We start from the raw sequence: 27,764 nt of genomic DNA, 5'->3' as shown, positions 1-27,764 counted from the left end.
TGGGGAGGGTTAAAGGAATCCACAAGGAATGGGGAAGTACTCAAGGATTGGCAAACAACCCCTCACTATGCCTGGATGGGAGGCAGAAGTGGGTGTTCCTGCAGTGTTCCTGGAGCACAGAGCAAGCCTCAGCTGAGCAGTGGGGGCCGTCCCACAGGCAACCGCAGCCTTACAGCTGTGCTTCTCAGCGTGTGGTCCTTGGACTGGCAGCGTCAGCCACACCTGGGAACCTATTAGAAATGCAAATTCTCAGGCCCTACCCCATCCTACTGAATCAGAAACAAGGCCCCCAGATGATCCTGATGCACTGAAGTTTGAGGACCACTGGCTGAGAGGAACAAAGCCACTCACAGAACCATGGCAGCAGGGAGGGCACAGGTGGTGGGAAGTCAATGCCCCCAAGTCTCACTGCTTTTGCCCTCTCTTCTCCTTTCAGTGCCCCATTGGCTAAATTCAACTAGACACTAGACACCAAGGGAGCCCCCGGATCTAACCCATAAACGACGTGGAGAAGGAGCCAGGTGAGGTGTGCTGTGGAGGGCAGAAAGACGCCACCAGCCCAATCCCTTAAAAACATAAGAGTCACTGGATCAGATTGTGAACACTTTTTAATACATATTAGCGAATGTTTTTCATAAAGAACTCATAATAAAATGCTTTCACCATGTTACCTAAGACTGACAGTCTGGTGGAATTCTTGCTGACTTTGAATGTGATTTAAGGAAGAAACGTTTGTTGCCGTTTCGTAAATTAAGAATGCTGTCTCAGTTTTGTTTGCATTTGCATTTCTTCATTTAAAATGAGATGATTTTTTAAACGTATGTTTATTCCCGTTTGCATTCTTCCTGGTAGTATCTATTTCCGTCCTCTGCCCACCTTTCTCAGGGTGCTATTTTCTTCTAATTTGATAAAGCTCTTTTTTAGTACTAAGATGATTTCTTCTCTCTCTGTCACATTCGTCACAGGTATTTTTCTCAGTTTGTCATTTGTCTTTTACTTTGGACATATGGAAATTTTACACAGTCAAATTTATTAATCTTATTCTTTGTGATGTATTCTTTTGCTTGGTTAGCCTTTTCCTCTTTAAAAATTATTTCTTTGGACCGAGATAATGACTGATAACTGGGCTTCTGTATCAGTTTCCTATCATGGCTGTAACAAATTTTCTCACAGTTAGTGGCTTAAAACAATATAAGTTTATTACCCTAAAGTTCTAGGAGTCACTAGTCCAAAATGAGTCTTGCTGGATTAAAATCAGCGTGTCAGCAGGGCTGTGCTCCACCTAGAGGCTCGAGAAGAGAGACCGTTTGCTGGCCTCTTCCAGCTCCTAGCGGCTGCCTGTGTTCCTTGGCCTGTGGGCCTTTCCTGTCTTCAAAGCATGTCACTGGAATCTCTGCTTCTGTTGTCACGTCTCCTTCTCTAACTCTGACTCTCCTGTTTCCCTCTTTCACTTGGGCCCACCTGGATAATCCAGGATAGTCTCACCATCTCAGGTTCCTCAACTTCATCACACCTGCAAAGTCCTTTTTGCCATATAGGGTGACGTCTCCACAGGTTCTGGGCATTAGGACGTGGACATCTTCAGGGACCATTATTCTGCCTACCGCAGCTCCTACCACCCCATTCTAGCCTCCTGCCAGCATGGTCTGGTATAGAACCCCACCTGGGCACACTGCCCTTCCTCTCCTTCAACAGGTATTTTCCAGGCATTATTTCCAGGTTGACATGACTTTTTGTCCAAGGACCATTATATCATCCCCTTTCTTTTTTAAATCACCTACAGAATCTTAAACTAGCTTGTTGACTCTGATGATTTTCTCCACAGCCCAAAGAGCAGTGTCTGTAACCAAATTTCCCATCTTTATAGTCTGTTTTACTCCAGACTTACCATTTGGCTGAATCCCACGAACTGTTTTGAATATCTACAGCTAATTTATTTGTGAAGCTAAATATCTGCCAAATATCACAATACCTCTTATACTTATGGCAACTTCCAACTTGCATCACACACAAAGGGTAAAACCTCATTTTAGAGGAGTGCTTTGTATTCCCATATTCATGATTTAAGAAGTAAATTCCTATTCATGGGGATGAATGTTTACTTTTTCTTTTCTTTTCTTTTTTTTTTAAAGATTTTATTTTTCCTTTTTCTCCCAAAGCCTCCCCAGTACATAGTTGTGTATTTTTAGTTGTGGGTCCTTCTAGTTGTGGCATATGGGATGCCGCCTCAGCATGGCCTGATGAGCGGTGCCACGTCCGCGCCCAGGATTCGAACTGGTGAAACCCTGGGCCGCCGCAGCAGAGCGTGTGAACTTAACCACTCGGCCATGAGGTTAGCCCTGAATATTTACTTTTTCACTCCCCACCACTGTGCTTAGTGTTGGGAATATAAACAAAAACAGGACATCATCTTTGCTTTCAAGGTCAAGGGGAAAACATAGTTCCAATCATCTTTGTCATATTTTTTTAATCAAAAATAAAATCATAAGTTCATGTATTTCTTTTTTCTCAACAAATACGAGCTCATTGAGAACTTAGATTCCCTGTGTTATGTATGTGTTGGCAAATGTATGTTTATAGATGCACTTTATAGTCTGAAAGGAGAGTATGGTAGAGTAAGACATGAGTTCAGACCTTGGCTCTATGATCTTATATGAGTAATTTAACTTCTATGAGCCTTAGTGTGTGAGTGGGGAATAAAGAGCCAGCAGTTGGGAGTGAGGCCACCCCACATTCACTTCTTCCTGGTATTCGTGTGGAGATGAGAGCATCATGTGGGAATGGCAGTAGATTTGGAATTTCAGGTGGCAATGAGGAGCCAAATGCATAGAGGTCCAGAGAAGTGTCTCTTCCATACCATGTTGGAGGAGAGTGACCTTAAAAGGAGGGAAGCTGGGGGGGGGGGGGCAGCCTGGTGGTGCAGCAGTTAGATTAGTACATTCTGCTTTTCGGTGGCCTGGGGTTCGTTGGTTCGATCCCGGGTGCGGACATGGCAATGCTTGGCAAAAGCCGTGCTGTGGTAGGCGTCCCACATATAAAAAAGTGGAGGAATATGGGCATGGATGTTAGCTCAGGGCCAGTCTTCCTGAGCAAAAAGAGGAAGATTGGCAGTAGTTAGCTCAGGGCTAATCTTCCTCAAAAAAAAAAAAAAAAAAGGAGGGAAGCTGGGAAAAACATTACAAATATTTATTTCCTAGTGTTTGGTAAAGATTAACTGTGAAATATCTAATATATAGGGTTTCTCATATAGGGTTTTTTAGGGGAGTTTTGGGGGGGTTGCTCTTAATTGATTCAACGAATACACATAGAGTGCCAAATAAGTGCCAGGCACTGTCCTAGGTCCTTGGGATAGAGCAGTGAACAGAACAGACAAATCCTGGCTCAAGAACTTAGTTTTAGGGAGTGTGGAGATGAGGAGATGAAAGAGAGGATTAAGTGCAAAAGTGAAAGATATGACAATAAATGCTACAGATCAAAATAAAGCAGGAAGGGAGGTGGGGAGCATCAGAACAGGGTGGGGGAGGGTATGGTTTTAAATATGGGGCAGGGAACCCTCACTGCGAAGAAGAATTGAGCGAAGACCTGAAGGAGGTGAGGGAGCAAGCCTTGTAGCTGTCTGGGAGAAAAACATTTCAGGGAGAGGGAAGGTAGACACACAGGGCTTGAGCTGGAACTGTGACCGACGTGAGCAATGTAAGCAACTGAGAGGGAAGGGAATGAATTATCTGTTTTGATTTAGACTTTAAGAGACTCCCTGGCTTGAAAACATATGCCATCCACTTATATTCGATGTATCTTTTAAACCACTTTAAAATCTCTATTGAAACAGAGTATAAATTAAAACAAATGCAACTGTGTTAGTGTTCATGAAAGTAAGTGGCGCATGATAGTTGCTAAATAAACGTTAGTGTATTACAATGTGTAAGTGCTTTGCATAGTTCCATAAAAAATCAGATATCAAATTTATAACACAAATTCTATATGCTTAATATGGTATATCTGGTAAAATTCCGTTTAATATTATCTTTCAGTTTCCGATGGAAATTTATTGACTGAAGTGAATTAGAGAAGAATATATATAGACACATTTTTCTGACTTCTGAATATGAAAATAATGGCTAGAGGCTTATCTACAAAACCTTCTCTGAGGGTGGAAGTAATACCTATTTGTGATAAACTGTATGAAACTCTTGTAAGGGTGATAAATAACAATAGAGAGGATGGAAGTTAGATGACTAAATCTTTTCTGTTCTGGGCTAGATGCCATTATAGCAATTCCCTGTGAAATATTTTATTGTCATGTAAAATATATGCCAATTTCAATCTGGCAGTTGTCAAATTGCTTTTATTTTTTGCAAAAAAAAGAAAAAAGAAAAATATTCTGTTAATAGTGGAAAACATTCTTTTCTCTTCTGGAGTATTTGAAAAAATAGCTATAAAATGTGAATTGTAATATGTGCAGTGTTTCAATTATGTAGTAACTCTGGAAACTCAATAAAACTGAAATCCACCCACAGCTTTCCAGAGCCTAATATCTATATTCACCATGGGAATTATTAACCTTCTCTAGTACTTCTAGATATCATTATTTCAAAAACGTAGTATTATAATCATTATAAAAGAAATTAGAGTATTAGAAAAAGGAAAGAGTAGATCTCTATGGTATGAGGCTGGTAATGCAAACCCACAGAAAAAGCTATTTTTGTTTCAAAATAGGTAGCTGAAACAAGTGATGGGTATATTCAATCTACACAGAAAAAATAAAACCTTTTCTTTAACATATATTTCTCCTCTTTCAATTTTTAGTATTTTGTTATGAAAAATGTCAAGCACATACAAAAGTAGAGAGAATAGTATAACAAACTGTCATATATCTATTACCCAGCTTCGACAATTATCTCTGCTAATATTCCTTGTCCTGAAGTCAATTTTCTCTGATATTAATAAAGCCTCTCCAGCTTTCTTATGAATAGCGTTGGCTTGGTATATATTTTTTCCATCCTTTTAATCTATCTGAGTCTTCCTATTTAAAATACCTTTTTTTGTAGATAGCATCGAGTCTTCCTTTTTTAAATCTAATTTGGCAATATCTGCTATTTAAATGGGGTATTTAGACATTTACAGTTAATGTAATTAAAGAAACGGCTAGCATTGTCTACAATTTTTCTGTTTGTTTTCTATTTGTTACATCTGTTCCATGTTCTTTTTTTCCCATCTTGTACGTTAAGTATTTTTTAATATTCTATTTTATCTCTGTTACTAATTTATTAGCTGTACCTCTTTGTTTTGGTATTTTTTCTAGGATTTACAGCATCCATCTTAACTTAGCACAGTCTACCTTCAAATAATATTGTACCATTTCACATATAACGAAGACTCTTGTAACGTATACTCCTGTTTCCTCCCTCTCATGCTTCATGCTATCATTGTCACACCTTTAACTTTTACATTTTATAAGCTTCACAATACCTTGTTACTGTTTTTGCTTTAAAGAGTCAATTATTTTTAAGGAAATTTTAAAAAGAGAAAAGATTATTTTATATTTATCTACATATTTAACTCTTCTGATTTCTATCTAGTGTAATCTTCCTTTCATATTTCTTGTAATGCACGTCTTTCAGTGACAAATTTTTTCCACTTCTGTTTAAAAGGTTTTTATTTCATTTTGTTTTGTTGAAGGACATTTTCAATGAATATGGAATTCCAGGTTGACTTTTTTTCTTTTAGCACTATGAAACCCATTTTCTTCTAGCTTGAATTGTGTCTAAAGAGAAGTCTTAAGCTTATTCCTCTGTAAGTACTGTCTTTTATTCTCTGCCAGCTTTAAAGATTTTTGTCTTTATCACTTGTTTTCAGCAATTTGATTAAGATGTGCTTTGGTGTAATATTCTTTGTGTTTATCTTTCTTGGGATTTGTTGAGCTTCTTGGATCTATGAGTTTATAGTTTCATCTAATTTGGAAAAATTTCAGACATTCTTTTTTCAAATATTTTTTTCTTCCTTCTTTCTTTCTCTTTCTGGAACTCCAATTACACATATGTAAATTTGCTTGTTCTACAGATCACTGAGGCTCTATTTTATTCAGTCTTTTTTTCTTCTCTGTGCTTCAGTTTAGATAATTTCTGATGCTATGTCTTCAAATATATTGATCTTTTCTTCTGTAGTATCTAATCTACTCTTAAGCCCATTCAGTGAATTTTTCATTTCAGATAGTGCACTTTGCAGTGTAAACGTTCCAATTGTATCCTTTTTATAGCTTCCATCTCTCTCCTCATCATATTCATGTTTTCTTTAAACCCATGAGCATATTTAATGTAGGTGCTTAAAAGTCCTTATCTGTGAATTCCATCATTTCTTGATCTTTTTCTACTGATTCATTTGTCTTCTAGTTTATGTATTACCTTTTCCTGCTTCTTCCTATACCTAGCAATTTTTTATTGGATGCTGGACAATATGAATTTTAGGTTTTAAATGTCTGGATGTTTAAGTTTTTCTTTGAAGAGTGTTGCATCTTGTTCTGAAGTTAACTTCCTTGTAGATTGACTTGATCCTTTTGAATCTTGTTTTTAAGCTTTGTTAGGGTGGAGATAGGCTAGGCTTTACTCTAGAGCTAGTTAAGGATTTAATCCTACCATTAAAGGATTATCCTCCTGGGGTTTCTACCAAGTGCCTCAGGTGTTCAACAAGGTCTCTCTAGTTTAGTTGGTTGGAGCGCAAATGTCTCCCTGCTCTGCATGAGCTCTGGTAATTTTTCAGTTTATAGCTTCCCAGTAATTCTTTAACCAGCCTTGTGAAGTTTCCTCCTATGAATTTCAGCTTAGTATTCAGAAACAGACTCAAGGGGACTTCTATGAAGACTTCTTGAGCTCTTTTCTTTTTTTAAAAAAATAATTTCTCCTCTACATCCTTTGCTACACGAATTCCAGCTGCCTCAGACTCCCCAATCTCTGTGTCCTCATAGTCTACCTTGCTCTACTTGGATTCTCTTTCCCGACTCCATAGTCAGGAAAATGCCTTCAGGAAAAAAAGCCAGAGTGATCATCATTAACTCTTATTTTGGTTATCAGTTATCAGTAAGGTAACTTCAACAGTATATCTTATAAAATCCTTGGTAAAAGTTTTTAAATTATAATTTCTTTTTGCTTATGGGAAGAGTTTTAGAGTCACAGTGCTTTCTGCAATCTAGTTGATGCTGCTGGGGTTGCACAGATAATGAAGCTAAACTTATGCCCTATAGCCCATTAATGGTGAAGTTTTTATTGCCGTGTCCAAACAGCAGAGCAAAGTTTCCTCTCGGGAATAAGTTTTATGGCTTCATATAAATGAGTGATAAATGTCCAAGGCATTCAGGCCATTTGAACAACCTGAGTTAAATGTAAATTTTTGAGACTGCCTGTAGCAACTTGGAAGAAGCTAGTAACTTACAAGAGGGAGACAACCATAGCCATTTAGATCCAAATATTGCATTGTCTTTCAATGTACACTTAAACATATACTCAAAGCACCTATTATATTTCAGACACTGTAAAGCCAGAAGTATTCCTTAAACTGAATCTGAGTTGAAGTAGCTAATCAAACAGTGTCCTCAAAAATATACTCAATTGGTGGGGCAAGGGGAAGGGAGGGGGAGTGAGGAGGGGGCAAGGGGGAGGCTGTCTTCCCATTACTTCCCCCTTCCCATTACTCTACGTTGCTTCCCAAGTGGTACTAAAAGCCTAAAGAGAAGGAGAGATTTTTTTGGAGACTATAAATATGTTGTAAACAAGGCTCCAAATAGCATTAAAATTCCCCGGTATTCTTGCAAAAATGAGAGAGGTTTTTGTAAAAGTTGATTTTATCAAGCTTGTTGATAACTAACCTTAATAATGCTATTGCAGACTCCAAGACAGTCATCATTCATGGGGGCGGGGGGAGCATGATATTTTGATTCCATTTCTTTGCTTGAAAAAAAAAACCATTAAGTATTTTTCAAACAAAGAGAAATAACTTTACTACTTTTTCTTATTAATACACGTTTATTGTAAGAAATTTAGATAATATAACCAAACAATATAAAGAAGAAAATGAAAATGTGGAGCAACTTAACCATCTGAAGTTAATCACTGTTAACATAAGTAGTGTCCAGATATACAGCAAATATGTTAACATTCATGGACATATTTTAAACCATACTGTAGATTATACCATGATCATCCATGCTGTTTTGTACCTCTTTTTTCATTTAAAATAAGGAGGACTTCTTTTTATGTCAATGGATTCCACTGGACACAATTTTAACTTGCATGATGACATTTCATTGCATGCTCACTTGTTCAATTTCGATAAGCATTGTTTCTAATTCTTTAATACTGTAAAGTCTGTCAGTAACATTCTTGTTCATATATGTTTTATGCATATCTAGTTATTTCATAAATTCTCAGAAGTAAACATTCTAGTTAAAGAGTATGCCTTTCTAAAATGTTGGTAAAGATGCTATATCGCTCTCTGGAAAGACTACAGCAACTCCTACTCTCAACAACAGAAATGCTGTCAATCGTTTTCATCTTTGTGCTAATGAAAGTAAAATATGTCATTGTTATTTGCATTTCTATAATTATCAGGGATGTTGGATATCTTTTAAAATGTTAAATGGCCGTAGTTTTTCATTTATTTGTATGTGTATGTCAATTACCTGTAGCTTTGCCCATTTTTCTATTGAGATATTCATCTCTCTTTTTTTTAAATTTTGGCAAGAACTGCCTTATATTAGGGATTTTAACCCAACATTTTCCCCTTGGGGTATCTTTTACCTTTTAATGTCATTTCTTATATCAGTGAGCATATAGATATAGTTGTAGCTATATAGATACATATATAGAAATACAGTATGTGTCTATATGTATACAGAAACCATATAAAGGTAAAGATACATATGTATTTATATCTTCATATATGTATCTTTGGTACAGATATATGGTATATATCATATATATGTTTGGTGTTTTTCTTTAGAAAGATAGCCAAATGTTCACCTAAGTTTTTTTCTAGAAAGTTTACAAACTCTCACCCTTTCAAAATATTCGTTTCCCAGGTGATGTACAAACTAGATGTCTTCACTCCACCCCTCAGCCCTTTGCCATCCCTCAGCATCACCAGACAAAGACTCAGGGAAGGAAGGAGTCACTTTGTGGTGGTAGCAGTTGCATTCCTATTGACGCCAAAACAAGGCCGTGAAAAGGACAGGTGAAATGGAGTGCCCGCTCCTGCTCTTGGTGAAATGACCTCATTGAAGCCATAGGTCAAATTTGTCCTGCCGCTTTTTGGAGGCTTATTCTGAATAAAGCTCCTTCATAGTACTTCTGTTACCCATGGAATTTTCCATTGCTTCAGGTGTCTGTGTCTAGGGTGCCTGTGTCTGTGGTAACTCTCCCTGTGAAGGACTAGAACTCAGATTAGCAGATAAGTCAGAGAGAAGAATCAAGGGAGGAAGGTTCATAATGCTCTGGAGACGCTGGAGATCAGTGATCACAACGAGGAAACCCTCCCACTCCTCTGCCCTGAGGACAGTCTCAGATCTACAGGTGAGCAAGCAGCGCCATACCCAGGCCTTGAGTCTCAGCTATTCAGATCGCTGCTACCAGAATTAATAAAATACCAGCCATTAGTGGAGCTTCGCAGTTCATAAAGTGCTTTCACATGAATTTTGCCGTTGCTATTGAAACAACACATTTGTATTCTCAGTTCTTTTTCAGCTCCTCTGTCTCTTGTCTGAGGAAGTTACATTCCTGGATGAGCCCACCCTGCCAGTCCCCCTCCGAGTCAAACTCCCAGCCCTTCCTTCAGATCTCAAGGCCTTCCTTCCTGACACCATCTCTTATATCTCTCGTCAGCCGATGTTTCTCCACACTGTCTGGGAGGAATTTTAACTAGAGATTTAATTGGGACCTGACTCTTTAATAATTTGAAAGACCACAGTCCTAAGCCGTATCGTGTGCTGACCTGGCTGCAGACTTGGAGTTAAGCTTGCCTGAGGTTGTTCCTTGGCTCTGGGGAGTATTAGCTACATGACCTTGCGCAAGACACCTAACCTCATTGAGCCTCCGGTGTAAACACGCATAATGACTCCCTGATGTGACTTTTGTGAGGAGTAAATTAATAAAACCAATGCCTTCACCTATAGAAGGTTGCTCACAAGAGGTTAGTGTCCTTCATTCCTTCCACAAGAATCCCTATCTATTTTAACAATAATTTTCAATAAATATTTGTCACATTTTTGTTATAGAAATGTTAGAAAATAACAATAAGTAAGTAAAATGAAAACAAGCAAAAAGAAAGAAGGAAGGAAAAGTAAGAGGAGAAGATAAAAACTTGAGCTAGCTATTATCAACATTTTTAAGATTGCACTAAGTGCGTATTGCATATGGTAGTAAATCGTGGCCAGTCTCCACCGCCAGTATTTTTCATCATCTCAAGCCGAAACTCTGTACCCATTAAACGCTAGCTCCTCATTCTCCCTCCCCTCCTGGCAACCACTATTCTACATGCTGTCTCTATGAATTTGCCTATTCTTGGCACCTGATGTAAGTGGAATCGTACCATATTTGTCTTTTTGTAACTAGCTTATTTCACTGAGCATAATGTCTTCAAGGTACATCCATATTTAGCAGGTATCAGAATTTCCTTCCTTTTTAAGAAACTTTTAATTTATCTAATTTCATATTTATCAATATTTTATATTTTGGACAGTCAATAAAACAAAACTATTTCAGGGCCGGCCCGGTGGCACAGCGGTGAAGTGCGCACGTTCTGCTTTGGCGGCCTGGGTTTGCCGGTTCGGATCCCGGGTGCAGACGTGACACCACTTGGCAAGCCATGCTGTGGCAGGCATCCCACGTGTAAAGCAGAGGAAGATGGGCATGGATGTTAGCTCAGGGCCAGTCTTCCTCAGCAAAAAGAGGAAGATTAACAGTGGATGTTAGCTCAGGGCTAATCTTCCTCAAAAAAAAAAACCAAAAAACCCCCCAAAAAACCAAAACTATCTCATTGTTTGTTTGCATCTCTTTCAGTATGAATGGAGTTAAGCACCTTTTAGCCTTTTCTATTCCTATTTCTGTGAAACAGAAATCTATATTCCTGTCCATTTTCTTACTAGATGACATACTTACTGGTAAATATAAGTGTTCCTGGAACATTGGGTTTTTCTGTGACACACAACAGTTCAAGATAATAACTAGAATTATAACTGACCACCAGGACAGATCAGAATTTTAGGAATATTATATAATTTTAAAATATTTATATCAATAACATTTATCCACATAATACCACCTATGAAGGTTTATCACCCCTTATTTGGCAATGCTTCCCATGTGATTTAACACACCTAATAAGCCTAATAAGTTTAATATATTCCTCCTTATAGGAAGAGAGAGAGAACAAATTTCTCTGAGAAGTTCCAGGGGCCCTCTGAAAATTCTCAGAGACATTTTCTTCCCTCTTCCAGGTCAAAAGAAAGCCTTTATTCAGGATTTGAATATTTTTTGAGGGAGAAGCTTGTCAAAAATATCAAAAGGTTTTAAAACACATGTTCAAATAGGAAACAACTCACTATGAAACAACGCTCAGGTATTCATTCGATCAAAGTGACAACAGAAACAGTCAAGGGCAAACAGAGTTAAAATAGTCCAAAAAACCTTAATTAAGAGACCTCAGTCTTCTGAACATAGGAAATTATTTTAATAGAACATAGATCTTCTGTCTTTCAGATAAACTTACTCAAAAAGAAAGAAAAGTCTTTTATAACCTCTTTATCAAGAGCAGACAAAGAGGTGCTGCCCCCGTGGCCGAGTCGTTGAGTTTGCGCACTCCGCTGCAGGCGGCCCAGTGTTTCGTTGGTTCGAATCCTGGGCACGGACATGGCACTGCTCATCAGACCACGCTGGGGTGGCGTCCCACATGCCACAACTAGAAGGACCCACAACGAAGAATATACAACTATGTACTGGGGGGCTTTGGGGAGAAAAAGGAAAAAATAAAATCTTAAAAAAAAAAGAGCAGACGAAGAGTTTAAGAAAATTATCCCTTTTAAGAGAAAGAAAACCAAATTATAATTTTTGCAACAGCTTATTTTTTATTATATCATTTTATAATATTATGTTATTATATTATTATATATTATTTTTGTAACAACTTGTTTACTTGTATTAATTAGAATTTTTTTTTTTTACAGATTTTATTTTTTCCCTTTTTCTCCCCAAAGCCCCCCAGTACATAGTTGTATATTCTTCGTTGTGGGTCCTTCTAGTTGTGGCATGTGGGACGCCGCCTCAGCGTGGTTTGATGAGCAGTGCCATGTCCGTGCCCAGGATTCGAACCAACGAAACACTGGGCCGCCTGCAGCGGAGCACGCGAACTTAACCACTTGGCCTAGGGGCCAGCCCCTAGAATTTTTAACCCCTATAGACCTCAGTGAAAACTAAAAAACTAAGCAATTATGAACTGTCTTTTATATTAGCACTCTGTGATTTGGCAAATTTATGAATACTTTTCATAATTTTTAGAAACATGCTACTGCATAGTACAATCTTAATAAAAATACAAGACATGTTTACTAATAGACGCAAACATCTTTCAGTTTCTTTGTAATAAGAAGCTAAAAGTAGATAAATTTAGACATGTATAGCAGTAATGTTTCAGTATTTTATCTTATTTGAAAAATGACCCAGATATTCAATGAGTTTTTATCATTTAACTTCACCTAGCAAAACTTCAAAGTTTCAAGTTACCAGAAAGATTTTGGAAGTTATCTTAAATACACATGCCATAAAACATAGTTATTGTTAAAAAGTTCACCCAACACTTACATCTTTTACACATCTATTTAGTTCACCTATTCCCAAGATTTATTTAGATTGCCTACAAAACTTCATGAGACATTAGACAAAATTAGCCATTATTTTAAGTTATTATTTCTGCTAACCAGTTTTGCAATAGAGATAACATCAGCTTATTTGACCAATAAGCATAGAATAAAGGCTTCATGCCTTCATCACAGCCAGTGCTGATAACTCTGAGGACGTGTCCATTTTAATTTTAATCAAACCAACAAATATAAATAAGCTTTCATTTACCAAAGATTAATTTACATCACGTTAACTTAAAAGACATTTGGGTTAGTTTCTATTCTTAGAATTTATGTGAGCACTTACTTTTAAGCCAATTACACAGAGCTCTTAATTTTGGCCATACCATCAAGAGGTGAAATATCACATATATATAACATACATATAGACACAAACACAGAGTCTCCACACCTATTGTTTTAAAATTACTGCCGTGAATCAAGTACAGTAATACAAAGCTCCCTAGTTATGAATCCAAATTTTGTTTTAAGCCTTTTTACTAATATTTGTGGAGAAGACAGTCAAGCTGCTAGATTTTTGGTAAGGGAGCTCTTATGACCATTTTTTTCTCTTTCCATTTTTTTCTTTAGTGTTAGGAATTAGTGATGGGCTAGATATTCCCTAGAGGGTTTGCAAGCTCTTTGAGATAAAAGAAATGGGTGGAACCTGAACTGCCTCTAGAGCCGCATTTCCAGTCTTGCAAGAATTTCTTTTTGTTATTATTATTTTAAAAAAATTTTCAAATTGCAGTAACATTGGATTATAACATTATATAGCTTTCGGATGTACATCATAATACACTTTGAATTCTGTGTAGATTACATTGTGTTTACCACCCAAAACTAATTATAGTCCATCCCCTCACATGTGAGCCTAATCACCCCTTTTGCCCTCCCCCTTTCCTCTATGGTAACCACCAATCCAATCTCCAATGCTGTGTGTTTGTTTGTCATTGTTTTTATCTTCTACTTATGAGTGAGATCATATGGTATTTGACTTTCTCCCTCTGACTTATTTCACTTAGCGTAATACTTTCAAGGTCCATCCATGTCATCACAAATGGCCAGATTTCATCATTTCTTATGGCTGAGTAGTATTCCATTGTGTATAAATACCGCATCTTCTTTATCCATTCGTCCCTTGATGGGCACCTAGGTTGCTTCCAAGTCTTGGCTATTGTAAATAATACTGCAATGAACATAGGGGTGCAAGTATCTTTATGCCTTTGCGTTTTCAAGTTCTTTGGATAAATACCCAGCAGTGGGATAGCTGGATCATATGGTAGATCTATTCTTAATTTTCTGAGGATACTCCATACTGCTTTCCATACTGGCTGCACCAGTTTGCACTGCCACCAGAAGTGTACAAGGGTTCCCTTCTCTCCACATCCTCTCCAACATTTGTTGTTTCCTGTCTTGTTAAGTATAGCCATTCTGACCGGAGTGAGGTGATACCTCATTGTAGTTTTGATTTGCATTTCTCTAATAGCTAATGATGTTGAACATTTTTTCATATGCCTGATGGCCATCCGTATATCTTCTTTGGAGAAATCTCTGTTCAGATCCATTGCCCATTTTGTAGTTGGATTGTTGGTTTTTTGTTGTTGAGCTGTATGAGTTCTTTGTATATTTTGGATATTAACCCTTTATAAGATATATGGTTTGCAAATATCTTTTCCCAATTGTTAGGTTGTCTTTTCATTTTGTTGATGGTTTCCTTTGCTGTGCAGAAGAGTTTTAGTTTGATATAGTCCCATTTGTTTCTTTTTTCTTTTGTTTCCCTTGCCCGGTCAGACATGGTACTTGAAAATACACTGCTAAGGCCAATGTCAAAGAGCGTACTGCCTATGTTTTGTTCCAGAAGTTTCATGGTTTCGGGTCTTACATTCAAGTCTTTAATCCATTCTGAGTTTATTTTTGTGCATGGTGTAAGGTAATGGCCTACTTTCATTCTTTTTCATGTGGCTGTCCAGTTTTCCCAACACCATTTATTGAAGAGACTCTCCTTTCTCCATTGTATGCTCTTGGCTCCCTTGTCGAATATTAGCTGTCCATAAATGTGTGGGTTTATTTCCGGGCTCTCAATTCTGTTCCATTGATCTGTGTGTCTGTTTTTGTGCCAGTACCATGCTGTTTTGGTTACTATGGCTTTGTAGTATATTTTGAAATAAGGGAGTGTGATACCTCTAGCTTTGTTCTTTTTTCTCAGGAATCCTTTGCCTATTTGGGGGTCTTTTGTTGTTCCATATAAATTTTAGAATTCTTTGTTCTATTTCTGTGAAAAATGTTGTTGGAACTTTGATAGGGATTGCATTGAATCTATAGATTGCTTTAGGAAGTATGGACATTTTAACGATGTTAATTCTTCCAGTTCAAGAGCACAGAATATCTTTCCTTTTCTTTGTGTCTTCTTCGATTTCTTTTTCAACAATGTTTTATAGTTTTCGGTGTGCAGATCTTTCACCTCTTTGATTAAGTTTATTCCTAGGTATTTTATTCTTTTTGTTGCAATTGTAAATGGGATTGTATTCTTAATTTCTCTTTCTGCTACTTTGTTGTTAGTGTATAGAAACGTAACCAATTTTTGTACGTTGATTTTGTATCCCGCGACTTGACTGTATTCCTTTATCATTTCTTACAGTTTTTTAGTGGATTCTTTAGGGTTTTCTAGACATAAAACCATGCCATCTGCAAAGAGTGACAGTTTCACTTCTTCTTTTCTGATGTGGATCCCTTTTATTTCTTTTTCTTGCCTGATTGGTCTGGCTAGGACTTCCAATGCTATGTTGAATAAGAGTGGTGACAGTGGGCATCCTTGTTTGGTTCCTGTTCTTGGAGAGATAGCTTTCAGTTTTTCTCCATTGAGAATGATATTTGCTGTAGGTTTGTCATATATGGCCTTTATTATGTTGAGGTATTTTCCTTCTATACCCATTTTATTTAGAGTTTTTATCACAAAATGGATGCTGTATCTTGTCAAATGATTTCTCTGCATCTATTGAGATGATCGTGTGATTTTTATTCTTCATTTTGTGAATGTGGCGTATCACCTTGATATATTTGCAGATGTTGAACCATCCCTGCATCCCTGGAATGAAACCCACTTGATCATGATGTATGATCTTTTTAATGTATTGTTGTATTTGATTTGCTAGTATTTTGTTGAAGATTTTTGCATCGATGTTCATCAGTGATATTGGCCTGTAATTTTCTTTTTTTGTGTTTTCCTTGTCTGGATTCAGTATCAGGATAATGTTTGCTTTGTAGAAGGAGTTAGGAAGCCTCCCCTCCTCTTCAATTGTTTGGAAGAGTTTGAGAAGGATAGGTATTAAGTCTTCTTTGAATGTTTGGTGGAATTCACCAGGGAAGCCATCTGGTCCTGGACTTTTATTTTTTGGGAGGTTTTTGATTGCTGTTTCGATCTCCTTACTGGTGACCGGTCTATTCAAATTTTCTAGTTCTTCTTGGTCCAGTTTTCGAAGGTTGTATGTTTCTAAGAATTTATCCATTTCTTCTAGATTATCCAATTTGTTGGTGTATAGCTTTTCATAGTATTCTCTTATTATCTTTTGTATTTCTGAGGTGTCCATTGTAATCTCTCCTCTTTCATTTCTGATTTTATTTATTTGAGCCTTCTCTCCCTTTTTTCTTGGTGAGTCCAGCTAAGGGTTTGTCAATTTTGTTTATCTTTTCAAAGAACCAGCTCTTGGTTTCATTAATTTTTTCTATGTTTTTTTAGTCTCTATTTCGTTTATTTCTGCTCTGATTTTTATTATGTCCTTCCTTCTGCTGATTTTGGGCTTTGTTTGTTGTTCTTTTTCCAGTACCTTTAGATGCACTTTTAGATTGTCTATTTGGGATTTTTCTTCTTTGTTGAGGTAGGCCTGAATTGCTATAAACTTCCCTCGTAGAACTGCTTTTGCTGTATCCCACAGATTTTGGCATGTCGTGTTTACATTTTCATTTGTCTCCAGGAATTTTTTTGATTTCTTCATTGACGCAATCATTGTTCGGTAGCATTTTGTTTAATCTCCATATTTTTGTGTTTTTTCTGATTTTCTTCCTGTGGTTGATTCCTAGTTTCATAGCTTTGTGGTCAGAAAAGATGCATGGTATTATTTTGATCTTCTTAAATTTATTGAGACTTGTTTTGTGGCCTAATATGTGATCAATCCTGGAGAATGTTCCATGTGCATTTGAAAAGAATGTGTACTCTGTGGTTTTTGGATGGAATGTTCTGTACATATCTACTAAGTCCATTCAGGTCTAATGTGTCCTTTAAGGCCAGTGTTTCCTTATTGATCTTCTGTTTGGATGATCTATCCATTGGTGTATAGATCCATCTATCTATTTGTGGTCATTGCTTTCCCACTTAAATAAGTCCCTTTAGCATTTCTTGTAGAAGTGGTTTTTTTGGTGACAAACTCCTTTAATTTTTGCTTGTCTGGGGAGTTCTTTATCTCTCCTTCCTATCTGAATGATAACCTTATCCATTGGTGTAAGTGGAGTATTAAAGTCCCCAACTATTATTGTGTTACTGTCTATTTCTCCTTTTATGTCTGTTAATAATTGCTTTATATATTTAGGTGCTCCTATGTTGGGTGCATAGATATTTACAAGTGTTATATTTTCTTGTTGGATTGTTCCCTTTATCATTATGTAGTGCCCGTCTTTGTCTCTTGTTGCAGTTTTTGTTTTAAAGTCTATTTTGTCTGATATAAGTACTACTACCCCTGCTTTCTTTTCTTTGCTATTTGCATGGAATATCTTTTTCCATCCTTTTACTTTCAGTTTGTGAGTGTCTTTAGGTCTGAAGTGTGTCTCTTGTATGCAGCATATACCTGGGTCTTGTTTTTTTATCCAATTGGCCACCCTATGGCATTTGATTGGAGCATTTAGTCCATTGACATTTAAAGTAGCTATTCATAAATATGCATTTATTGTCATTTTGTTACTTTTTTTTCTGGGTGTCTTAGTGGTTCTTCTCTGTTCCTTTCTTTTTTTATTGCTCTCTTCCCCTGTGGTTTAATGGCTCTTTAGTAATATGTTTGATTTCTTTTGTCTTACTTTTTTTTCTTGCTTATTATAGGTTTCTGATTTGTGATTACCATGAGGATCCTATTTAATATTCTATGTATATAACAGTCTATATCGAGTTGATAGACTCTTTAGCTTGACCTCTTTCTAAAAGCTCTACTTTTTCACTCCCCTCCTCCCACATTTTATGTTTTTGAAATCACAGATAGTCTCTTGTTTAGTGTGTGTCTATCCATTACCCTCTTATCATTGAAATAGGTGATTTTAGCACATTTGTCTTTTAACCTTCATATTATCTTCACAGGTAGTTGATCTGCTACCTTTACTATATTTTTACCTTTACAAGTGATTTTATTGCCTGGTTATTTTTGTTGTTTTGTTTTTTGATAATTTTTTTTTTTTAATCTCTATTTGTGGTCATTGCTTTCCCACTTAAATAAGTCCCTTTAGCATTTCTGGTTTTTTGGTGATAAACTCCTTTAATTTTTGCTTGTCTGGGAAGCTCTTTATCTCTCCTTCCTATCTGAATGACAACCTTGATGGATAGAGTATTCTTGTCTGTAGGTTTTTTCCTTTTAGCACTTTAAATACGTCATGCCATTCTCTTCATGCCTGTAGGGTCTCGGCTGAGAAGTCCGCTGATAGTCTGATGCACTTCCCTTTGTATGTCACTTGTGGCCTTTCTCTTGCTGCTTTTAGGATTCTCTCTTTATCTTTAATTTTGGACATTTTAATTATAATATGTCTTGGTGTGGGCCTCTTTGGGCTTATCTTGTTTGGAGCTCTCTGTGCTTCCTGAACTTGGATGTCTGTTTCCTTCCTCAGGTTAGGAAAATTTTCCTCTATTATTTCGACTAATAAATTTTCTGCCCCTTTGTGTCTCTCTTCTCCTTCTAGGACCCCTATAATCCGAATGTTAGCACTCTTGATATTGTCCCAGAGCTCCCTTACACTGTTCTCATTCTGTCTAATTCTTTTTCCTCTTTTCTGTTCAGCTTGGGAGATTTCCTCTAGTCTTTCGTCTAGCTCGCTGATCCGTTCTTCTGCTTCCTCTACTCTGCTGTTGAGTCCCTCTAGTGAATTGCTCATTTCAAGTATTGTATTCTTCATTTCTGATTTTTTTTTATATCTTCCAGTTCTTTGTTGATGAGCTCACTGTGTTCATCCATTCTTCTCCCAATATCTGTGAGCATCCTCATGATATTTTGTTTGAACTCTTTGTTGAGTAGGTTGCTTGTTTCTGTTTCATTTAGTCCTTTTTCTGGGGTTTTGTCCTGTTCCCTTGCTTGGAAAGTATTCCTTTGCCTCCTCATTATGCCTCTTTCTCTGTGCTATTTTCTTTGTAGTAGGTGAGTCGGCTATGTCTCCTGATCTTGGAGAAGGAGCCTTATGTGTGAGGTGACTGATGAGACCCAGAAGTGTGCTTCCATCTCGTCACCAGTCTAGAAGATCCAGGAGTGACCCCTTTGTGGTCTACTTGTGTCTTTCCGCTGTGGCAGGGTTGTTCCCACTGCAGGTACCCAGAGAGTCTAGTCTTTCCTTCCCTGGCCAGCTGTTTGTATATCCGGTTTGGGGATCCTCAGCACCATAGGCTGCAAAGTCTATCAGCACACTCCTATTGCAGTTTTCCTCTTAACTGGGTTGGAACCCAGTGTAGCTGGTTACTAGGCTTAGTGGCTTACAGTTGCTTTAGGCTTCAGGCCTACAAGGCTGTTGTCAGTTCTCTTAGGAGGGCAGCTGAGTGGGGCTGGCCCTAGGCAGGAGAGCACTCAACTGTTTCAGGCTTTGGAATGCAGGGCTGATCCTTTTTATGGCTATTTGTGAAGCACAGGTCTTCTGCCGCTGATAAGCCTCACCCCTCACGGGACCACACACACTGTCAACACAGTCCTGGTCCATGCAGACTTCTCAACCCCATGGAGCACACACTGATGCTACACTGCAGAGGCCCCCACCTCTCCACCAGTGCCCCCTACAGTTCACCTGGTCCTCACCCAGGCCCTGCCCCACAGAGGTGGACACACTCACCTGCCTGTAGAGGATAAAGGCACCCAGTCAATGCAGGCTGAAAAGTAGCTTGAGAGCTTGCTGTTAGGTGGGGCCAGTCCCTAGGGCGGTTTGCCTGCCCTGGCTGAACTGGATTAAATCTGTGCTCTAGTTGGCATGGCAGACCCCTGGGCTAACAGGCCAAGGGATGAACCTCAATGGCGCCCACCGGGGTCTGTGTCAGCATGCCTGGATCAGTTCAGAACAATGGCCCCCACCAATGTCTCAGTCTCCGAAGAGGTCCCTCCTCTCACCAAGATGCCTCTAGAGCCCACCAGGTGAGCCTCGTTTCACCAAAGGACAGTCAGCCTTTCTCTGGTGATTTTAGATTGCTGCAATGAGTGAGTTTGTGCGTGGGCCCTTTAAGACCCGGATCTTTTCGGCTTTCGGCCGACAGCTTTTCTGGGGGTGTCCTCGCTGCAATTAATAGCCAGCAAAGCCAGACAGTAAGACCCCCGTCTCAGTTGGGCTGAGTCTGAAGGATGGTTATAGCAGTATCGCCCCCACTCCAGACCTCACTCCTCCAGGGAGGGCTGCGTACCTAGGGCGGCTCCCACCTGGCCAGCTGAGAAGCTCCGCTGCTCCCAAAGGTGGCTTTTTTCCTCTCCAGCAGGAATTTCTGCCTCTTCTGCCTAAGTCAGGACTGTCTCTTGTTGTGGGGGTTCTTTTTATCCAGTTTTTAGTTTTCAATCCGGGGTAATTTTTCCAAAAATAGTTGTAACCTGGTTGTGTTCATGGGAAGAGATGAGTTCAGAGTCTGCTTACGCCGCCATCTTGATGAGAACTGCAAGAATTTCTAAGGACAATTGCTCTTGATTCCTCAGAAATTGGGCTGTAACTCAAATGACATTACAGATCGATCTACCTGTCTGACTACATCATAAAGGCACAGAGAAACCGCTCAAGTTTTCTCCAAGATGGAGTTTCTGGGGCATAACCCATCCAATTGAAAGTGTTTCCAGTTACTTAAAACGCTCCCAAGGGGTGAGTCTCCGGGGATGCTTGGGGTGTTCCCCGTGACAGTAAAGCTGGTGTCCAACTGACAGCAGACCTGGAGAAGGGTGCAGAGCCCAAATGCAGGCAGAAACATAGTTATAAGATTTAGTCAAGTCTCACTCAGTCCAAGCACTTAGTTGTTGAGCCAGCACAAGGCAAGCCAGGGAGGCAAGAGGCAAAGGCCTGGTGTGGGCCAGAGGCTGGGACTCCCAACACTCGGGTTGAGAGTTAAGTCCCTGGCAGAAAGTTTTCTCAAGTTTTCAGTTTTACAGAAGGTCCAGGTTCTGCTCAGGTCCAGCCTGAACTTAACCTTGACTTGGTGACAGCAGAGGAGGTGACAAACGAAACAAAGAAGGGAATGAGGTGGTCAGGCCTTGCCCTCACGGCCTCTTCCCAAGGGTTTTCAAGATAAAGCCACACAAACAACAGTTCCCGGGCAGGACAGTTCACAGAATAAATTACAGATCTCCTGTCCCCGTAACTAACTCAGTAGGTGCCTAAAATACTCAACAGGTTCTTGACGGGAGACAAAACAGCATTCCAGAGAGCTCCCAGGATGGAAAGCAAACTCTCCAAGGCCAGAAAAACCAGATTGTCAGACTAATGACTGACCCAGGGGCTCACGGTGCTCCTGAAACCAGAGGAGAGAAGATTCTCCTAAAGAGAATGAGAGAGAAAGAGAGAGCGAGAGAGAAGGAAAAGAGGCAGACTTTAAGAAAGTTGCTTGGACTGGAGAGCATCAGCTCCCAGGCCTTGCCCTGACTTAGCGAACACTGGAGTCTGAAACAAAGGTTTGGCTGTGGCCGCTTATGTCCTCATCTGGGCAGCCAGGCCAGTCCCATGTCAGCCAGTTCAATCTTCAACTGGGACTCAAGAAAGTCCCATTCTGTCCAGTCCCATCCCTTCATAGTCGCCAGAATGTTACTGGAACGTTCGGTTCTTATTGCCCCCCAGGATTGAAATCAAGACAGAAAACAAACAGGAGTAGAAAAGTAAAAGTTGATTAGCTTGTGCACAGGAGAGGCACAAGGGAGCCAGTGTGGAAAGGAAAGGGGCAGGTGACTGGCTTAGGTAATGGGATTGTGGTGCTTTTCTTAGGCATAGGCTGGGGAGGAGGGCTTGTCATGGCATGTGGAGGTGAGGTTGTGCTTGCACTGTCAAGTAGCATGCTACTACATACGACACATGTATCATTAGCAGGCTAGCTCTCCACCCCTGGGTGTAATTTTTACTATGCTAATGGGGCTAAGGTCACCTTCAGTGGACTTCTGGGTGCTAGGGCACATGCGGAAGTCCAGGAAAGTCCAGAGGCTGCAGAATGTGGATCTTGGTGGCCTCAATCTGGTTCTCCTAGCTTGCCACTTGGTTAGGGGCCTTGTCTTGCTGGGCCATGGGCCTTGCAGATGACCCTGTCTCATTAGGCTGGTTCCTGTCTCCTAAGCATTTTGGAAATTAATGAAATTATCCCTTTGTCTGTCATATGTTTGCAGATATCTTCCCCAGCATTTTGTTCATGGTGTAGCTATTTTTATTTTAATTGCTACATAGCTATTTAAAACACTTTTTTCAGGTCAAATTTTTATCTTTTCTTTTATAGTTTTCAAATGTCTTAGTAACGTCTTCCCCATTCTAACCTTAAAAATACATTCACCTGTGTGTTCCACTAGATCTTGTATGATTTTGTTTTTTATATGATATAATAATCTTTAGTAAGTGTTTTATTAAAATATAACACATGTAGAAAAGTGCATAAATCATAAGTTTGCAACTTAATGAATTTTCACAAAATAATCGTTCCTGTGTGGCTGACATCCAGATCAAGAAACAAAACATTACAAGCACCCTAAAGCCCCTTTTATATAAATAATAATGTATTAAGTCATTCCACAGTCAATAGAAATTTGGGTTGTTTCCATTTGGGGGCCAAGATAGATCGTGCTTTTATAAACATGTCTTTGGATGACACACATTGTTTTGCTAGGCTTTGCCCTAGGAGCGGAATCGCTGAGCTGAGCCTTGGTAGGTAGTTCCAAATGTTTTTCCAAAATGATTGTAGCAATTTACATTTTTGCCAGCAGTATATGCTTGACACCCTCACCGACTTTATATATTCTTTCTTTTTTCATTTTAGCCGTTCTGATGGGTGTGAAGTGCTTTCTCACCGTGGTTTTAATTCGCGTTTCTCTGATGGCGAATGAAGTTGAGTCGGTTTTCGTGTGTTAACTCACCGCCTAGGTATGCTCTTTCCTGAAGCCTCTTGCCCACTTTTCTACTGGATTGTTTGTCCTTTTTCTCATGGATTTGGAGAAATTATAGATTTAGGATGAGTCCCATGCACCCAAGGATCTTCTCCCTCTCTATGGCTTATCTTTTCATTCTCAATGTTATCTTTTAATAAAAAAAGTTCCTGACTTTAATATAGTCCAATTTACCAATTTTTTCTTTTATGGTTAGTGCTTTTTGTGTCTGGATAAAACCACGTTTTTTATTTCTTGAAAAAATTTTTAAACAAATTTGATGAAATACAGTTGACATATAATAAACTGCATGTATTTGAAGTGTATGATTCATTAAACTTTTGGGAGTGATGGATAATATACATTATTTTGATTGTGATGATAGTTTCATGGTTGAATACATGTCAGAACATCAATTTTAATAGTTCAATAATATTTCATCCTATGAAAGTATTTTAATTTGTTTTCCATTCCTCTAATATTGAGCAATAAAATTGTTTTCCCTTTTCTCCCCTATCATAAAAAAAGTATAGCTCTGTTCGATGTCATTGAGATGAAACTGCATGGATGAACAGAAAATGATGGATATGGTTTGTGGAAGACAAGATATGCCAGGTCGCCTGACAATGCCATCATGAGAGGAGGGAAGAGCAAGAGTGTGGCTGGGAACATGAGGAACACTCACGCTGTGCTGAGCCTCGGTAATGAGCTGTCATGTGTTGTGATGTACAGATCTTAAGTGATAACGTATGCAAGCCGCATGGCAAGAAGTGCTGGCCCAGGGTGGTGACAGCTGCCTACTTTGGGAGAAACTGACTGAAGCAGGAAAGAAACGACCTTTCTCTCTTCTTCAAAATGTTTTTTAATTACAAGAGCATCTGCTCTTTTTTAAAAAAAATCAGGAAATATTTGGACATAAAGTGAAAACCATTCCTTAGTCCTAGCCCCACTCCCCATGGATAGCCCCTGGAAATATTTTGGTATGTAACCTTGTAGACATTTTCTATGCAAAGTTTTATATACATGTAATTTCTCTCTATAGCTTGTTTGTTTTTTAGAAACAGGACCACATTAAAAATAATGCTTTGCAACCTGCTCTGTCCACATACCATCTCGGGGCTCCCTTCCCACACCAGCATGCTACAGACTGCCTGTTCTCCTTCTCCAAACTCAGCTCAGGGTGTGGCTGACGTGCCCCAGTCTCAGTCCCAACACCTGTAGTCCCCAAGGTAACTCCGGCTGAGACCATGAGGCCAAGTGGCCAGTAGAAAGGCAGCTGGCCCGGCACTGATGAGATCCCCCTCTACGGCAGGCTTTGCCCTTGTTCCCACACAACCACACTTCAGGATGAGGGTTGGCTCCAGCCCCCTCAAGCACCTTCCCCCTCGCTGACCCAGGGCCTCTCCTCCACGAGGAGCAAACTCAGAAGCCCACAGAAGCCCAGCAAGTCAAGTGAATGAGTGAAGCAGGCTGGGTAGAAGAGTGTTGTAACCGCAAGAAGTGAGGAGCAGTAGCCCTCTTTGAATGACTGCCACTACTCGCACCACCACTCACACCGTTGCTCACAACACTGCCCATTCCACTGCTTGCACTCACCACTCACCACTCACACACAGCTCCTTGTAAGGAAAGAATATTGTCAGATCCCTAAATTTTCCTCGAAAAAGCCACGAGAAGCCAGAAAAAGCCCTGAGAAGCTAGAAATCCAAATTTTTACGAGAAATCTTCCGATTTTCAAATGCCAACAGCTGAATGTTTTTGTATGTAGCTAAGTCTTTACTTTTTATTTTTAAAAATAAACTTTATTTTTAGAACAGTTTTAGATTTACAGAAAAATGGCAAAGATAGTGCCGAGAGTTGCCATATACCCCACACCCAGCTTTCCCTATTATTATCATTTTACATCAGCATGGCATATTTGTCACAATTAATGAGTCATTATTAACAGCTTATTCAGATTTCCTTGGTTTTTATCTGTTCCAGGATCTCCTCCAGGATATCCCATTACATTTAGATGTCATGTGTCCTTAGGCTCCTCTTGGCTGTGACAGTTCCTCAGACTTTCCTTGTTTTGATGACCTTGGCAGTTTTGAAGATTACTGGTCAGGTATTTGGTAGAAGGTCCCTCAACTGTTTTTTTCCTGCTCTTTTTCTCATGATTAGACACAGGTTATGGGTTTTCAGGAGACGTCCACAGAGGTAAGGTGCCATCCTCATCATGTGATATCAAGGGTACATGCTGTCAACGTGCCTTATCACTGTTGATGTCGACCTTGATCACCGAAGTGAGGTAATGTTTGTTGGGTCTCTCCACTGTAAAGTTACTCTCTCCCCCCTCTTTCCATACTGAACGCTATGACGGGAAGTCGTCATGCACAGCCCACACTTACGCAATGGGGGTGATGCTCCACTTCCTGGAGGACAGTGTCTCTCCATAAATTATTTGGGATTCTTCTCAGCACAATCTTCCATAACCAACTCCTTCCTACCTTTTTGGCCTCGTCCAGCTGCTCCCGAGCTTCCCGACTCCAGGCTCATCACCTTGCAGGTCAGCACCTGCGGATCCTGGCTAGCACCATTCTTTCTCTCATCTCTTTGTTCTTGGCTATTGCTTCTCTCTGTGCTGGACGTCCCTTGTCTGCCTCCCTTGCATGTTCAATTCCTCTTTAACCTTCAAGACTGCTTGCTCAAGTGCCCTGGACCCTAGGAAATCTTCCTAGAACCCAGTCTGCATTCGGGGACTTTCCTTCAAGTCCCAAAATACTCTGTGCATGTCCCCATCGTGGCATTCATCCCTCTCTATTGTTCATTCTTAACACTCTCCCCTGTTAGACTGAGAGTTCAAGAGCAGAGGCTGTCTTTCCACCTGCCGTTCTATCCCCTGTGCTTGTAGAGTGCACACATAAGACACTTAGTCAATGTTTTTTGAATGAAAGAATAACTAAAAAACTTTCAGAACCCCAGCTATGAGATTTCTTCTTTGAATTTCCAGTCCTTCTGTCTTGTCGACCATCACCATATTCTGCCTTGTATTATGGTTACTTGGGTACTTGTCTTACTGATTGTAATAGCTCCAATGGTCTTCAAGGGCTGCGAGCATGTTTTGTCTCACATGGAATTTTGTGATGTTTTTCACTGCCTCTGTCTTTCCTGTAGTTTCTAGGACAGCGTCTTGCACAAAGTAGGTGTTTAATAAATCTTTGTTGAATGACTGAATGAGTTAATGAACAAATAAATGAAGCTACCTGCAAATGTAATTGATGAGAATGAATTATACAAGGAAAGGAAGGATAATGGACTGGAAAATAAATGGTAGAATTTTCAAACTAAAGGAAGTTGATGTGTAATAGCTCCTAGCAGATTATTTCCGAATTTTTAACATGTGCAAATAAATATTGTTACATTTTTATTTGAGTAGAGGAATTTAAAAACATGACAATTCTAAATGAAAAAGCCACTTTGCTCCTTAACAACAGAAGGGAGAGTCAAGCCTGATTCAACTCCTACATGGACCTTCCCACCTCCAAAAATACACACTGTTATTCTTGAAAGTCGCTGACTGGTGTACAACATAACATATATTTCTTCTTTCCCTTTAAAAAACAGAAGAGCTCAAATCCAACATTTTTTAAGTAACATTTTTCTAGATCATAAAATATAATTTTTCTGAGTGTCCACTGCTGGGGAAAAGTGAACAGAGACCAACCATTCTGGAAAGGAAAAATCCTTACAGCAAGATGTATTACCATTATTATCAACACCAAATTCAATTACTGCGGAAAAACCTCATTCAGAGGAAGTTGAATTAGGAGAAAATTTCGTCCCTCTTTTTCTCTACGAAACAGTAAATTTCATGAAAGATACTACTCAATTAGCATTTGATTAGAACAACCTGTAGAGGGCGTCCTTGCACCAAGAGCCATAGGGATTTGAGCGATCTTGAAGGGGAAAAAAAATCTTCAATTAAAACCACACTTTCTGGAGTAAAAGAAACTGTCTCTGGTGTTGTGAAATTACTGTCTTTAGCTGGGAGACGGTTGGCATGACAAGGCTAAAGTGCTTTAAAGGTTGCCCACTGTATACGAATACATTATATAAATGAATATTCACTGAAATAAAAACTAATGAAATCTTTGAAAAAAGGTTAATATGATTATTTTAAAGGAAGAATGGCTATGAAGCTTTGGATGCAAACAGACTTAATCACGACGTACTTCTCAGTATGCGGTCTAGTGGGTAAGAGGATAGGCTTTGAAATCAGAGTGGCTGGGACTGGAACCTGACTCTGCCCCTTACAGCCGGGTAACCAGCCAACTCCCTGGACCTTTCCCATCAGTAAAATGGGAATAATGATGGTGCCTACTTGAAACACTTGTAAAGATTAAGTAAGCACTTAAAAGTCCTGTTCAAATGAAGACACTGCAAGTTCAAATCAGTCGTAGTTAGATTTCTTATCTTTTTAAAGATCAACAGTTGTTCAGCTGAAAATATTTCGTAACTGCAAATGCATATTCTGTTCTCTTTCCTAACTTTTCATGACCTGACGTTTATTTAAGCGAAGGCACGCA

At 39.2% G+C, this 27,764-nt stretch overlaps 1 long non-coding RNA gene across 1 annotated transcript; it reads left to right on the top strand.

Moving 5' to 3' along the window:
- The first annotated feature begins 436 nt into the window (after positions 1–436).
- LOC123279768 (uncharacterized) lies at positions 437–27,332 on the top strand. The gene is made up of 4 exons (XR_011496926.1): positions 437–521; positions 23,091–23,194; positions 23,725–23,897; positions 25,180–27,332. It is a non-coding gene; the product is annotated as an uncharacterized lncRNA (long non-coding RNA).
- The last annotated feature ends 432 nt before the right edge of the window (positions 27,333–27,764 follow it).

Source organism: Equus asinus, chromosome 22, assembly GCF_041296235.1.
Source record: "Equus asinus isolate D_3611 breed Donkey chromosome 22, EquAss-T2T_v2, whole genome shotgun sequence".
Taxonomy (NCBI): Eukaryota; Metazoa; Chordata; class Mammalia; order Perissodactyla; family Equidae; genus Equus; species Equus asinus.
This window is presented reverse-complemented; position numbering and strand designations above follow the sequence as displayed.